The sequence below is a fragment of the Scylla paramamosain genome, chromosome 18 (genome assembly GCF_035594125.1).
Source record: "Scylla paramamosain isolate STU-SP2022 chromosome 18, ASM3559412v1, whole genome shotgun sequence".
Lineage (NCBI taxonomy): Eukaryota > Metazoa > Arthropoda > Malacostraca > Decapoda > Portunidae > Scylla > Scylla paramamosain.
In genome coordinates, this window is record NC_087168.1 from 3,638,975 (window position 1) to 3,652,883 (window position 13,909).

The 13,909-nt window shown below is 39.5% G+C and overlaps 1 protein-coding gene across 1 annotated transcript in view; it reads left to right on the forward strand.

Moving 5' to 3' along the window:
• The first annotated feature begins 2,961 nt into the window (after positions 1-2,961).
• Positions 2,962-13,909, forward strand: part of LOC135109023 (regulatory factor X 4-like) — a 115,014-nt gene continuing 104,066 nt past the window's right edge. The window contains exon 1 of the mRNA XM_064019999.1: positions 2,962-3,737. The gene's annotated coding sequence lies outside the window, so the exon portion shown is untranslated. The remainder of the gene's footprint in view (positions 3,738-13,909) is intronic.

Below are 13,909 nucleotides of genomic sequence, written 5' to 3' on the forward strand. Positions count from 1 at the left end.
TGTGGTTTGTCCTGCCTGAGCTGTCTAGAGAAAGTTGAGTTCCTTTAGGAAAAATAAAGAAATGAAAAACTAAAAAAAATTTAAGGACACTTTATACTCAAAATGATTTCTCTTGTTTCTCATTTTTCTAAAATCTGGCAACTTTTTCAATGCTGTTAAAAAAATGGATTCTGTTCTGGAGATTATCTGGTAATGTACTGACCTCCATCTTTTAGTGCTGAGTCATTACGGAGCTTTTAAAGGAGATTAAACAAATATAAGGATGATAGGTGGAAATCAGTAGGCATGTTTCATACAGAAACTGCCACGTGTAGACCTGAGAGCCTCTTGCAGCTTTATTTATTTTCTTGTGCTCTTATGATCTTTTCAAAACACTCCCGAAGATCTGCTTATGAGTGAATCTTCCTCTGAGCAGAATTCGAATAGGAAACACAATCCACCGCTTGCCTCATCGTAGCTCTTGTCACGTGACGTCAGCGAGTATGGGGCGCCATCCCTCTCTTTTCTCCGCCATTCTGACCACTGGCACGCTCCATCTCCTGTTTGTTTTCCATTAACGTCTCCGTGAACTTCTTCCTTTGTCTTCCTCTGGCTCTTCTGCCTTCATGCCTGATGACCAGCGCTTGTCTTGACTTGATTCACTCTCTCAACGAAAAGGTCAAACTGAAATGGTGCTACTGGATCACACTGAGAAGCTCGAGCTGCTCCACCACTTCCTCTCCTGTCAATGGTCAGCGTGAGTGTCTTTGTTTTGTTTTCATCTTCGATCTTTATTCTGCCCAATCAAATTATGCAAGAGTCAACCAGTGTCTTCAGTCTTTCATCCATTTCATCGGTAAAGTCCGGAGCTCTACCTATATCCAGTTTCCATCACAGTCCTGCCTACTAAGTAATGCAAGAGTTAACCAGTATCTTCACTCTTTCGTTCCTTTCGTTTGGAACTCTACCTGTCCCCAGTTTTTTTTTTTTTTACACTATTTCATCCATTTAACTAGTGCAAGAGTTAATAAGTATCCTCACTCATTCGTCCCTTTTACTAGTTTATAAACGCAAGAAGACACGCGGGTGATTGGTGCAACAGAGGCCAGTATTCTGAAACGCTCTGCTCTCACTACCGCTATTCTCAAAGGCAACAGAGATGATTAGCCGGGTTCTCAAGAGTGTTTCTCCTGTTGACAATGTAGAAATATTGTTAATCAGTCTTTAGAATCGTAAAAAAAACAATCTTAAAATCTTATGTAACTTCAACTAGAGCCTTTTGAAAGTAGTGGAGATGCGGCGCACAAGTGGTACAGAATATGGTCTAGAAGAAGACGCAGAAAGAATAAGGGCCAGTGATCTGCTGTGACGACCGATCCGTAATGGAAACAAACGAAACTTGTGCCACAGCATTTCTATTAAGTTTGAGGAAGAAGCCATTAGGAGCAATGTATATGAGGTGCCAGGACATGACAGTGTTTGGGGCAGATACACACAATGGAAGAAAAATAATTTAGATAATAATTGATTAAAATAGAAACGGGTTAAAATGAAATCAAATATGTAAATGAACAAAAGGCAAGTAAGGATGGACACAAGCGGCACATGTAAACAACAATGAAAAAGATGGTGTGTCAGTGGCGTATCAGTGCCGCGTCCGCTCACTCTGTCAGTGTCAGTGAAAAAAAAAAAAAAAAATCGTTACTTTGAATCCGGCAGACACATTCATGCACGTCCGGTGCAGTGCTGTGTTTTGACTATCCGTGTCAGATCCGTCTCAGCGCCGTGAAGTTGAAAATCGTCGCCACCGATGTTTTTTTTTTTTTTTTTTTTCATGGATGTGGAACGTCAGAGATAAGCCACTGTGTTCTGAAACGTTTCGGCGCCTATCCTAACTACTCTTAACATGCTTTAGTGAAAGCTATTGAGAATTTGGTATACTTTCTTGATTGCAGGATTACAAGGATTCTGCATCATCGCTATAGAAAAATAGCACCATGCATGAGAGACCAACTAATCTATGTGGCTTTTCAAAATGCATTGTTTGATCGAAATATTTTGTATCTTTCACTTGTAAACTCTGGAATTATCTGCTTCTGTATTTCCGTCTTCCATCACTTTTCTGTCCAGTTAACTTATGCAAAAATTAATCACTATCCTCATTCTCGTCCCTTTCACGGGCAAACTCTAGAACTCAGTCTATATACGGCTTCTGTCATTATTCTACCCACTTCACTAATGCAAGAATTAGCCAGTATCTTCACTCTTCCATACCTTTCACTTATAAACTCTGTAACTCAATCTGTTTCTTGTCTTCCACCTTCCATCACTATTCTACAAGAGTTAACCAGTATCTTCTTCCTTTCATCAGGTAAACTCTGAAACTGTTCTGTGTTCAGCTTCTACTACTATTCTGCCCATTAAGTAATGAAAGAGTTTGCCATTATATTCGTTCTTTCGTCTCTTTCACCAGTGAACTCAGGAATTCGGTTTGATTCTGTCTAGCTTTTCGCTTTCCTGTGACTTGGACGGCTTCAAGAGAGGAGTATCAACACACTTCCGGAGCTAAATTGGCCAACCTGTTCGGAACTTTTTTTTCTCGCTCAACTTTGTGGGGAACGCCAATTAAGCGAACATTCTTTTTTTTTTACTCAACTAGCCTCCTTTACGCGTCAGATAGATAGACAAAGAGAGAGAGAGAGAGAGAGAGAGAGAGAGAGAGAGAGAGAGAGAGAGAGAGAGAGAGAGAGAGAGAGAGAGAGAGAGAGAGGGATGGGGGTGGGTTAGTGTGGTGAGGGGAAATGAGGGTCGCTCCCCCTTCAGTCGGTTACCTTAATCCGAGTCTGAGTGAGGGGAAGAGTGTTATTGTCCCATTATCCCGCCTGGCTGGTGTGCTGCACGGAAGACGAGCTCTCCCTACCCACTCCTTGCTCTCCCTCTCCCATCCCCACCCCTCGCTGTTCCATCCCTTCCTTTCTGTCCCTCCCTGTACCGCCAACACTCGCGTCCTTCCTTTATAATTCCAAGACCCCTATTGTTTTGAGTTGACAACATCGTTCTTATTCTCCGATATTTTCACTGCCTCTAACTCACAACATGAGGAAAAAATGAGAGGGAGAGATAGAGAGGAAGAAAAAAAGGACTACATAGATCAATAGTCAGAAAATATCGTGAAGATTTTCCCTGAGCGTCTTGGCGAGCGGGATAAAAAGTGTTGTGGCGCGAGTAAGATTAGGGCGGTAATCCCCCACCAGATGGCGCCAGGATGGGGCTTGTGGTGGCTGGTGCTCAGTACAATAATGTCAGCCAAGATGCCGCTGAACAACAACTTCTGGTCGCAGCCCTTCTTTCCCCTTGACTGGTCATGTAATATGGAGCCTCAAGAAAATCAAAGAACATCCACACGCGGGGCGGAGCTTCCTGCCACTTCCTGCTCCCATTGGTCGCCACGCTCCCCGCCCCGCTGTCATTGGCCGCCGCTTCCGCCACCTCACAGGATCGACACCCTACTAATCTGTGCAGAAAAATTAGACCTTAATTTATCCCTTATCTCGCGGAAGGCAGGAGCGGCGGTAGGTGCTGGTAGTGTGTGGTGCTGCCTTTGTCGTGCCCCGGCCTGGACCTTGCCTCGTGCCCGCCACAGCCACGCCACAGCCTCTCTTCTCTGCTGCTCCGCCGTCCTCGCCGCAGCCCTCTCCCCGCCATTGCCTCGACATCCAGGGCGGACTAGGCTTTCCCCGCCACGCGCCAGCACTAAGGTGTGTATTGCTGACCTCTAGCACCTTCCTCATCTCTCATTTATTACTCATCACTCACCATCCTTACCGTGCAGTCACCCAACACCCATACACGAAGTATTCCCAGCCCGTCCTGCCCCGTGTGGCGTGTGCTGGGTGTCCGGCGTCACAGCTCCGCCATGGACATCTCGCTGGTGGTGTCCTCGCGTTCTCACATTTCAGTGTCACCTCGAATGCCGTTCATAAGCTCTTGTCTAGTGGGAGTCATTGGGATTCTTCCAGGGTTTTTTTTTTTTCATATTATGTATATTTTTTTTCTTTGCAATTCCAGTGATAACTAAACAGGCTGCAATGGAAGTTAACTATTGTAGGATTTCAAGAGTGACTTCATGATTTCAGTAATAGTTTAACAACGATTCTGCGTCATTAGTAGGGAAAAGCAAACACAACCACAAGAATCGGACAAATAATTTCTTAGACCTCTGAGGACAGATCTTGTGAGAGCCCGGACCGTCTGGAAGTACAGACCAAGAATACGAGGGCACTGTTAATCAGTCACCCCTTTCCTTAGTCATGCCGCGTGTGTCGCCCCTCCGCTACACACCGCCCAGTCTTGCCTTCCCTGCTTCCTTACAAAAGTGACGTGTTGTTCGTGTTTCATTATGATTTTTTTTCTTCATGTAATTTTCCTTCATCGATATCGCTGACTTTTTATATTTATTTATTTTTAATTATATATATAGCCTATGCATTTTTACTCTTGTTAATTCAATAACTTACTTTTTCTTCTCTTTTCATAATGCTGACGCTTTCTTTTTCTAGTTTTCCTTCATTGGTATCGTTGACCTTTTTTATTTATTTATTTATTTATTTTTATATATGTTTGTTTGTTTTTATAGTCTTGCTAATGTCACGACTCGCTTATATATATTTTCTCCATACTTTTTGTTTTGTTTTGTTTTTGCAGTTTTTCTTCACTAATCGTTGATTTTATTTATTTATTTATTTATTTATTTATCTATCTATCTATTAATTTATCTTTTTATTCATTAATTTGTATTTTTGCCTCTTGCTAATCCAGTAATCTACTTTTTTTTCATAATGTTGCTTTTTAGTTTTCCGCATTTTTCTTCACTAATATTTATTTATCGACAATATTTATTCATTTATCTATTTATCTATTTACTTATTTATTTATTTACTTATTTATATATTAGTATATTTTTGAGTTTTGTTAATTCATAAACTTAGCGCTCTTTTCTTTTTTCCATAATGTTACATTTGTTCTTTGCATATTTTTCATTAGTGACATCGCCGACCCCTGTGCGTTCACTTGCATGTCTCTGTAATATTCTTAGCATTTCCTTAGACAAGGAAAGAAACTGTGTCGTCTTTCTGAATTGTTCTGTTGCGATTTTTTTTTTTTTTAATGTGTGTGTGTGTGTGTGTGTGTGTGTGTGTGTGTGTGTGTGTGTGTGTGTGTGTGTGTGTGTGTGTTGATTGCTGGTACTTCTGTCGTCTCTTTTATTTTCTTTTTCTTCTGTTACTACTTGTTTTTCTTCTTTTCTGCTTCTTTTTCTTCTTCTTCTTCTTCTTCTTCTTCTTCTTCTAGTCTTTCGTGTATTTGTTATTGAACTTTTTTTCCCCCTCATTCTATCATCAACTACTTCTTTTTAATGGCAAACTTTAGTTAAAAGAAAAAAGTAAAATATTAATTGCAAAAAAATTTAGTCGCAATGTTGCAAGTGCTTTTCTTCTTTCTTTCTATTATTTCTTTCGTTCTCCCTTCCTTCCTTCCTATCCTTCCCTTGACAGGCATCGCTGACTAGGCATCGTGTTTACTTCTCCTTGAGCTCAAAAATTATTTACTGTAGATATGTACTCCAGAATTCCCTCACAGTGTTAATATTCTCTCTCTCTCTCTCTCTCTCTCTCTCTCTCTCTCTCTCTCTCTCTCTCTCTCTCTCTCTCTCTCTCTCTCTTTCTCTCCGGTCACCGCACCTGTTGTTTGGCGATATTTCTGTAGATTTGGCTATGCCCTGGCCATGGGAAATTAATCTTATTGATGTCACATATTATTACCATCATGTACTATCATTACAGTGTGTGTGTGTGTGTGTGTGTGTGTGTGTGTGTGATATTTTGCCTTTGTTCATTGTTTTTCTTTTGATTTTCATTTTGTTTTCTTTTTCATGTTCTCCTTTTCTTTTTATTTGTTGTTCTTTAGTTCAGTGAAAGAATGTGTGTGTGTGTGTGTGTGTGTGTTGTTATATGTTTTGTTTTATTGAATCGTCCATTACTGTAAACATTGTCCTTATGACTTTGTAAATATGGACCACAAACTGAACTGTATTCGTTTTGTGTCTTATTTTGGTCTCTGTATTCTTGTGGTCAATCTAAAATAATAATAATAATAATAATAATAATAATAATAATAATAATAATAATAATAATAATAATAATCGGTTAGGATACAGTCAGCCCGAAAACTGAAAATAAACAAGCAGAACGGACGTAATAATACAGTACTAATAAAAAAATGATACTATGACTAATGTGTATGCTTGGCTGTGTGTGTGTGTGTGTGTGTGTGTGTGTGTGTGTGTGTGTGTGTGTGTGTGTGTGTGTGTGTGTGTGTGTGTGTGTGTGTGTGTGTGTGCGCGCGCGCGCTACCTATTTACTCATTTATTTCTGGCTTTTTTTTTTTTATAATGAACTTATACGCCCAGTAGAAATGTCATTGTGTTTGCTCGAACTGTCCACATTACGAAGGGCACACGAGATACAGGGAGGAACTGGTGTACAAATAAAGTGGTAGATGGATGGAATAGACTCAGTGTAGTAAGGTTGCTAGTGCCGAGTCAATAGGGACGTTTTAAAAGAAGAATTACTAAATCTATGGATGAGGATTAGGTGGAAATAGGCAGGCATATTTATACAAGAACTGCCACGTGTAGGTCTGATGGCTTCTTGCAGCTTCCCCTAATTTTCTTCTCTTCTTATGCTCTTATGTGTGTTACGCTCTTTGTTTCTGTCGCTTCTGTTGTGTTTAGCGGCTGGTGGACAGAGCACAGGTGGGCTGACATGCACATTGTTGTTTGGCGATGGTTCTGTGTCATGCTCTTCGCTTCTCTCCTGCTCTGTTGTAGCGGCGCGTGCGTGTGGACACCTCAAAAGTAGAGCCGAGGACCATAATTTTGAAACATTTCTGTCCGCACCTCTGCTACATTCAAAAGACTCAAGTTGAAGCTACACGGGTTTTTAAGTGTTTTTTTTTTCTGTGTGTGTGTGGTTCTGGTGAGAAATTAACAGAATTTCTACATTCTTAAAAGCAGAAACACTCTTGAGAACTCGGCTAATCATGTATGTGACCTTTCAAAATAGTCGCGTCCGGAGAGCAAAGTGTTTCAGAATACGGGTCTGAGAAATGCATTGATGTTTAGAGATTGGAATGTTACAGTATTCGTTCCTCTCATTTTGCTCCGTGTAAGCAGCTTGTGGAGGAGAAGGCAGGAGTGGGCTGAGAAAGACAGCGTTAATTAGTGATAGGTGCATGTCACAGTCTTGCCTTCTCTCGTTTTGCGTTGTTGTAGCGGCGCGTGGAGAGAGCACACGTAATGTTCACATAAGCAGCGGAGTAACAGACAACGAAGAGCAACTACATAACAACAAAAGAAAGTAAGGGAAGCTGCAAGAAACCACCAGGCCTCTATGTGGCAGTCCGTGTGTAAAACATGCTTTCCTATTTCCACTATCATCTTCGTCCATATATTTATTCTTTACCTTCTTTTAAAGCTCCTAAATGACTCGGCACTAACAACCTGATTGCTGAGTCTATTTCATTCATCAGCCACTCTGTTTGAGAACCAATTCCTTCCTATCTTTTTTTTTTTTTTTTTTTTTTTTTTAGATATAACTTTGTGAATCTGGAACCTCGCTGTTTCTTGTTCTCTCCTGTCCTGGTGCCTTTGTCTGTATTGATAAAGAAAGGCCAATTAAAATTACATAAATAAAGTCTCAGTAATACGTGTGGTAATAGACAGCGGAGAACAAGTGTCATGCACACGTCTGTCTGCTGTATCATTTTGTCACAAAAATGGTTGTCACATGTTACGTTATCTGATGTTACAGGAAAAAAAGGAAAGAAAAGAATATTTGAAAATACGGCTTTAGTAATACTTGTGGTGACACATAACGATAAACTACAGTATATGGCAATGTCTCTATATAATATAATTTTGTCACGTTACGTTGGCTTGTGTTACAGGAAAAAAAATAAAAAGAAAGGAGAAAATGGTTAACATGAGGCTTTATCAATATCTGTGATAAGAGAGAGCGAGAAGAAAAGGTGCATACAAACGCCTTTTTATCATATATATATATATATATATATATATATATATATATATATATATATATATATATATATATATATATATATATATATATATGGGAGGGGAGGCATGCAGTTAGCAAGATCAGAAGAGCAGTTGGCATGAAAATAGCGGTAGAAGACAGCTAGAATTGCAACATTGCGGCGGTGAGAGAGAGAGGCTGAATTTTGTTACATATGACTTTGGCTAGTGTTGCATGAAAAAGACAGGAAAAATGGTTGAAAACACGGCTTTAGCAATAATTGTGGTATGAGATAATGAAGAATAAATATATTATGTAAAAGCCTCCTGTGTTGCATCGTTACGTGAAATGTTACACTGGACACCAACGACTTGGAAAATAATAATAATAATAATAATAATGATAATAATAATAATAATAATAATAATAATAATAATAATAATAATAATAATAATCCTTCTGTTATACTTGTGATGACAGAATGCGAAGAACAAGAGTATTATACAAATGTACTTTTTTTCGCCTCATTATATGAAGTGTTACAGAGACCACTGCAACATGTACAAGAAGAACAAAAAAGAAATAGGAAAAATCAGTCCTTCAATAATACTTGTGAGTGTGTGCGTCACCCGAAGCAACCTCATCTCAGTACAGCATTATTCAGAGAGCGAGAGAGAGAAACACGCTCAGAATTTTTCTCCCTATCATGAGTCGTATTCTGGACGCCCCATTTCTTGCATTTACGTACACCAATAACATTATGGTGAGGATTTTAAGAGAATGCGAGAAAGTAATTAAGGCTGGAAGGTATGTTTGTGTTCAGTCTTTGCCAGTTGCTTTAATCACCGCGATGTGAAGAAAGGGGAAAGAAAAGAAAAAGGGAGGTGGAAGGCTAAAAAAAAATAGATAAATAAATAAAATAATACTAATAATAACTCAGTAATATTTATGAAAACGGCAAAAGAAGAGCAAGTTATGAATGCTTCTGTATAGTTTAGCCTTTGTCACTTGTTGCGATGTGGAAAGGAGAGAAGGAAGAAAAAATGGAGATGGAAGGCTAAAATAAATATCCCTCAGCGGCATTTGAGGTAACAGAAAGTGAAGAAATGTTTGTATTGTTTAATCTTTGTCAGCTGTTGCTATAGTCACCCCGATATGGAAAGAAGGAGAAGGAGGAAGAGAAAAAAAAGGGAGGTGGAAGGCTGAAAGAAAAATAGTAATAACTCCTCAGTAACAAATGGCAGTGTGGCATTAGTTACCGCGGCATGTGTGGCAGTGTGGCATTAGTTACCGCGGTATGGAAAGGAGAGGAAGAAGGGAAAGAGAAAACCGTTTCATAGTCTTGTCTCTTACATTCAGCAGGCTCCATTGGAAATTATTGGAGCTTTGAATGGTGCTTTCATGATCGCAGTGACAGTTTAACAATAATTTTGCATAATTCATAGAAAACAGAGAAAAAAAAGTCATGAGAATCCAGTAAAAAATTCCTTTTAGTCTAAGTTCCGGACGACTGGCAATGAACTTTCTCCAACTTATGATCGTATTTCTAGACATTTCATAGTTGTCTTTTTACGTTCAGCAGGCTCCAGTGGAAGTTACTGGAGCTTTCAAGGGTGTTTTCATGGTTGTAATGCTAGTTAAAAAAAAAAATCATCATGAATAAAAAAAAAATCTCACGAGAACCTGAGTAATTATCTCTGGCATTTGAAAATAATCCTGATGGGAGAACAAAGTGTTAAAATGCTACATTATTATTATTATTCTTTTTTTTTTCAAGTTTCAAACGATCACTACATACAGACATACACATCGCTACTTACATACTCAGCGCTATATAGAGTGTGTGCAAGTTTCAAATCGTTCACACAACAGCAGCACAAGCATCATGGTCTCTGCGTCACATGTTCAGCTGTTGGCTCGGTGCTTGAAACTCTTACAATTCACTTCAGCATCTTGCCTCTCTCACTCGTTGTATGCTGTCCATCGTAGTAGTAACATCCTCACAGACTCATCACTCTTTCCCTTTACAATATAACCACTTCGTACGACAAATCCTCATATCCTCATACTAATTCGACCTCATAAAGAGTTAATTGTTTGTATTTCACTGTGGCAGTCTTCATTGCATCTTGCCCTTTCCTCCCTCAAGTGTTTGTTTGGTGTTCATCTTAGTACCATCCTCACAGAATCATAATGTACCTCCTTAAACAATATAACCCGCTTCTTACGACAAATCCACATAATTTGAGTTCATAATAGTTTAGTCTCTTGAACAGGGTTCAATCAAAAGCATTTCGTCTCATCAACTCCTTTCCTGTAACTGACTCTTCATCCTTTCTCTGTCTTTTTCGCAAGGTTGCATCTCTTTTTATCTTTATCGCTACTTTCACGCTAACTGTTCTACTGATCTTGCTAGCTGCATGCCTCCCCTCCTCTCGCGGCCTCGCTGCACAAGGCTTTCTACTTTCTCTCACTCTTATTCTGTCTAGCTCCCTAATGTAAGAGGCTCAGGTGTTCTCAGTCTTTCATCTGGAACACTCTGCATGCTAGCTCCTATATTTCCTCCTACCTGTGACTTGAACTCTTTCAAGAGGGAGGTTTCAAGACACTCCTCTTAATTTTGGATATTCCTTTTTAGCTATGCGCTTAAGTGATTGGCATCTTTAGTGGACCTTTTTAGCCTTTTATTTATTTACTTATGTATTTATTTATTTTTTATTTATTTATTTATTTTATATTTTCATTAGTTTATTATTATTTATTTATTTTATATTTTCATTAGTTTATTATTATTTATTTATTTATTTATTTATTTTTATTTATTTATTTATATATTTTATTATTTATTTATTTACTTAATTTTTTTTTGTTGCCCTCGGCCAGAGTCCTGTTACACTAAAAAAAAATCTGATTTTCTTTGTGGCTCTTCATTACGTCTTGCTCTTTGGCTTTCTGTACCGCCACGTGATTGGACGCCTGGCGCTTGCTTGCTTACCTAATCATGTGCCAGTGGAATGAAGACAGCGAGGATGAGTCTCAGGTGTGGGAGTGGTCATGGTCAGTAGTGGGGACACTTGCTGCATGTATCCCCATCGTGTCCTGTGTTTCCTTTAATTCTGCTGACAGTCTAGTCACTAAAGGTTTCAAAACACTTCTTTAATTTTAGTTAATCCTTCTGGCCCTATTTTCTAAGGACTGGCATCCTTAATGGCCTTTTTCTCTACCCTGTTTATAAGCCTTTGGTCAGAACTCCTCTTGCATAAAAAATAACTAATGAATGAAGAAGACACCGAGGATAAGTCTGAGATGTGTACGTGCAGTCATAGTCAATAGCAGACATACATTCTGAATTTATTCCTTTTTGTTTAAAGTTTTCCTTACTTCCTAGTCCTCTGATGTGGTGGCAATCTGGAAACTAAAGGTGACAAATGATAGATTCTTAGCAGACCAGAGGACGTAGGCTTGGGAGAAAACACTAAGCACATTGGAAGTGACTGCAGATTGTAATTTGACTTGTGACCACAACTGTACATTCCATTACTTGGTGTCACATTCCACATTATTGGCTTAGAACTTTGTGGTTCAACTTCGACACCGTGTTTGTACGGATTCAGACGGGCAATTAGCCAGAGTACGGTGGTGCAACCTTCTGTCCCTGTGACGGTGACTCTGGTCAAAGCCATTGCTGGTCATTCATAATGTAGTCAAGAGGAACCTCATGCACTCACTGCCACTATGTTTCGTGTTTTTTTCTCTATACCAAGTAATTTAATGCGCTAAAAGTCTATCATTTGTCAGGTTTTGCGCGGAGACTGTCAGCAGATCAGAGGACTTCAGAGGTCCGTCTTCTTAAACGTCTAGTCATCAACCGCTTTGAACAAATTGTAGTGGAAGTTACTGTGTGTTTTCAAGGGAGCTTTCATGTTTCCGGTGATAGCGTAGCAAGGATTCTACACTGGCAATACGAAAACTTGATTAATTATTTACGTAGTCTTTGAAAACTGTCGGAGTAGGAGCCCAGAATGTTTAAGATGTGCTCATTCAGTTAAAGGTTCAAACACGACGGAAATTAGTGCGGTCCTTGCTCGACTATCGATCATGACTATACTTACCCGTGTAGCGCAGTGACGACGTATTATCTCACGCAAAGCTGCTGGCCGCTGCTGGCCGCTGCTTGCCTCTAGGAGAGCTGTGTCAGGGGCGGTAGTGACCACCTCATTCCCAGTTGTTTTCTGTCTCGGGTGAAGGAAGGACGAAAAATAGGAACCAGTCATGATCATAGTGTAATATGTAGAGAGAGAGAGAGAGAGAGAGAGAGAGAGAGAGAGAGAGAGAGAGAGAGAGAGAGAGAGAGAGAGAGAGAGAGAGAGAGAGAGAGAGAGAGAGAGAGAGAGAGACTCAACAAGGAAACACAACATTAAGAGAATACAGCAACATGCTTAGGAACACAAAAGAATATGAGAATGCGCAGGAATACAGCTTTCCAAATGTAGCAACAGATCAGCAGGATGCATTGCCGGAGGGAGAGGTGCGTGCAAAAAGTATACATAGATAGGAAGATTATAGAGTGTGACATTAAAACACGGAACACTGCGAGCTCTAGCATTAAAACAAGGAGCACTGCCTGCCCACACCCGCACACAGAGAGTGGCTGATGTGTGTTGCATCTAAAGTAGTGGCAGTTATGATAATAATAGTTAAGATATGTTATATGTTCTTTGTTCAATGTTTTTTTTAGTAAAATGCAGATAATTTTTTTTTTTTTCTATGAGATTGGGCTTTTAATATTAGTAATAAATACAGGGAATGCCACGGTACGTAAGCCTGACGACTTGCAGAATGTACTGATGCGGAACAGCTATAAGAATACGTCTAATTATCTCTATATGCTTTGAAAATATTCGTGATGGGAGAACAATCCAGGGCATAATATTACTCGGTGGTAACATTACTCGTGGTTTCCGGTAGCTACAAACAGCCGTGCTTCAAGCGTCCGTCAACAGTGTCTAGAAATGTGTTGTCTGATGAGCCGAAGTCTACAAAAGCACAACGTAATGATTTGAATCATGGAATTATGTTAGGAAATAGAAAGGTTTAGTTTGTCCTTATGTTTATTATCGATCATCGCGTTCAGTATCAAGGGTCAGTGTTCTCAAACGTCCTCGCGTCTTGCGTCTTGACTCCACAGCTTGCACAGGCTTTGGTTGAAGATACAGGATGTAAAACGAGTTTGTCTGAGGTGAAAGCACACGTTATTCTGAGAAGGAAAAAAGTTTTATGTACATAAGCACTTTGAGGTCTTGCTAAGCCATGTTATGAAATTTATGTGTTGGCGGCGATACATGCCTTTGGAGTGTTCAAGGGTGATTTCGTGATTCTGGTGATAGTTTAACCCTATCACTGTGATATACAATAATACACTGCACTAAAAGCAATGCAATATTTATAAGCATCGACAAGAAAGAAAGAAAAGGGAATTGAAAGAATAGATATAGCAATGTCTAGCCAACGTAATGCTTAGAGGTGGCTGGAGAGCAAGAGGAAATGTCTCAGAGTGGTTCGTAATGTTAAGACGGGATCTGCCTTGTCATTGGGAAAACACACGAGAATCCTGACCAATCATTCCTGTGGCCTTTGAAAGCAGTCCTGACGAGAGCGCGCAGACATGTACGCACATACAAACAGACCTCGCGTTTCCAGTAATAAAAAAGTAAACAAAGCCAATGAGATTTAGGTCCGCATATATTTATCATCATCATTTCGGCGCCTTATCTCATTTATTTTCAACAAGCTTTTGTGGAAGTTGTCTGAGTTTTCAATGGTGTTTTCATGATTGT